Raw genomic sequence first — 2,500 nt, 5'->3', positions numbered from 1 at the left:
GCGCTAGACCCTGATATCAATGCGATCCAGCCCTCTGAAATGTCTTTATAATATACAGCGCTAGACCCTGATATTGATGCGATCCAGCCCTCTGAAATGTCTTTATAATATACAGCGCTAGACCCTGATATTGATGCGATCCAGCCCTCTGAAATGTCTTTATAATATACAGCGCTAGACCCTGATATTGATGTGATCCAGCCCTCTGAAATGTCTTTATAATATACAGCGCTAGACCCTGATATTGATGCAATCCAGCCCTCTGAAATGTCTTTATAATATACAGCGCTAGACACTGATATCGATGCGATCCAGCCCTCTGAAATGTCTTTATAATATACAGCGCTAGACCCTGATATTGATGCGATCCAGCCCTCTGAAATATCTTTATAGCAGAAGGAAATGATGTCTCCTTAAAATCAGATGCATCGTTTAATTATGTTTTTTTTACTGAACTGTATATTTCAATAAATCTAGTCTAGATCGTTTCCAGCTGAATTAAATTAAGTCTGATTTAATTACGTCGTAAAATAACATGCAACACTAAACACGTTGCGTATGTCCGTTTATCTGTTTACCACGAACCTAGATGACTTTTTTTTGAGTTAATTAAAAAAAACATAGGTTTTAAATTTTAAAAAAAACGAAATTGCTTAATTATATTGTACTTTTTTAAAAAAAAAATACTACATCTTTTACGACGGTTGAACAATAATATGTGTTTTTCTTCTCCCAATGCTAATTATACAGCGAAACTGCGTTTTTTTCCCTCATATATTGCGAGATAAATGTGTTTTTTTTCTGTGGCTTGAGGTTTGTTTATAAAACCAAACGGACGAATTATTTATTACACGCACACCCCAAGTTATCAACAAAACAACTAACGATATATATATTTCTTCCTTACAGTAAAATACACTCAAATAAATAAATAAATAAATAAATAAATATTTAAAACGCAGTTTAATTAATTTAAAAAAAGCGAGAGAGAGAGACGGACGGAGGGGGTGTGTGACTAACTCAGAGAGAGACGAGGCGGTGAAAAAAAATTTAGTGTGTATAAATTTAGGAAGGCGATTAAAATGGTGAGGAGAAACATATGTTATTATTATTATTATTATTATTGTTGTTATTTTAACACATAAATTGCTAGCGTCCCTCTGTTCATTTCGGCCGCACACATAGCGGGGCCTCTTCAGCGGGGGGAGCCGGCCGCTGAGCTGGTTGGCCCGCCCGGGTCAGGTGAGAGAGGGGGCGGACAATCTTTGAGACTTCCCCTCGTCAGGACCGTGGAAGGTGGGGGGGGGACCCAAAAAAAAATTTAAAAAACCCCAAGCAGGGACTTTGGTATCGGGCTCGACTCGGCGGACGGGGGCTCAGACCGAGAGGAGACCGGCAGGGAGCGCTAAGAGAGAGCGCGGCCCCGTCGGGGAACAGCCAGCGGCCTAGGCGTGTGTATCAGAGCCTCCCAGTCGCGTAGGAATTGCAGCCGTGGAGAAGGGAGACCCGGACCGGGCACATTTTTTTTTTTACAAGGTACAGTCCGGGCAGAGTGGCGGCAACCTTATATTATTGAACACAAAAAAAAAACAACAAAAAAAACACAGTGTTTATGTTCTCAGTTTTTAGAGCGTTCTCATACATATTTCTGTAATGTGTCGTTTGTTTATTTTTTTCAATCTTTGTTTTCAAACGGGTATAACATTATATATATATATATATATATATATATATATATATATATATATGTATATAATGTCAATTTGTGGGCTGTTTCTTGTTAGTATTACGTACGTTGCTGTTATCGAAATATTCCCCCTCCAAAAACAACGTCCACTTTATTTATTTATTTATTTATTTGTGTATATATTGATTGTTTTATATTATAATAATGTTACAGAGTTATGTACGTTGTTTTGGCGCCGGTTGTGTAATTGTTGTTGTTATTATGATGATGATAATGATAATTATTTTTCACCCAAGAATCTTTTTTCATCACCGTTTTCCAAACCGCATTTTTCTAGCTTCAAAAAACAAACAAACATATACGGGATATATTTATAAAAAGATATCTCTTTTTCGCAATACACGCCATCGACTATATATATATATATATATATATATATATATATATATATATATATATATATATATATATACATACATACATATACACACACACGAAATATTCGTGTGCATCTATAAAGAAGCTAGTTAATATTTCGTGTTTCTTAAAAACGACTTTTTAAAAAAACATTTTTCAAGCTGTCTTGTTTATATAGAGCTTTGACGAGCCCCCAATATAAGCCCCCCCCCCCATTCGCGAATTGCCCCATTCAGTTAGGTTACCCCCACCCCCAAGGCTGGGGTTTTAAAGGTGTACCCCAGTTTTGTGTCTCAATAGAACGAGCAGAGTGTGGTTTTGGAAGCGCCTCGCTAGTTTTACTGTGGGGGTTACAAGTTCTGACCAAAGTTGAATTTCCTCCCCCCCCTCAGTTGT

The 2,500-nt window shown here is 37.2% G+C and overlaps 1 protein-coding gene across 3 annotated transcripts in view; it reads left to right on the top strand.

Annotated features, from left to right (window-relative positions):
* Positions 1 to 2,500, top strand: part of LOC117432584 (transcription factor 20-like) — a 22,579-nt gene that overhangs the window by 4,715 nt on the left and 15,364 nt on the right. For 2 of the 3 annotated variants that reach the window (XM_059020289.1, XM_059020287.1), the window contains exon 1: positions 1,092 to 1,536. The exons of the other annotated variant lie outside the window; for it this stretch is intronic. The gene's annotated coding sequence lies outside the window, so the exon portion shown is untranslated. Of the gene's footprint in view, positions 1 to 1,091; positions 1,537 to 2,500 lie in introns of those variants that run through there. 3 annotated transcript variants of the gene reach the window in all.

Source organism: Acipenser ruthenus, unplaced genomic scaffold (genome assembly GCF_902713425.1).
Source record: "Acipenser ruthenus unplaced genomic scaffold, fAciRut3.2 maternal haplotype, whole genome shotgun sequence".
Taxonomy (NCBI): Eukaryota; Metazoa; Chordata; class Actinopteri; order Acipenseriformes; family Acipenseridae; genus Acipenser; species Acipenser ruthenus.
This window is presented reverse-complemented; position numbering and strand designations above follow the sequence as displayed.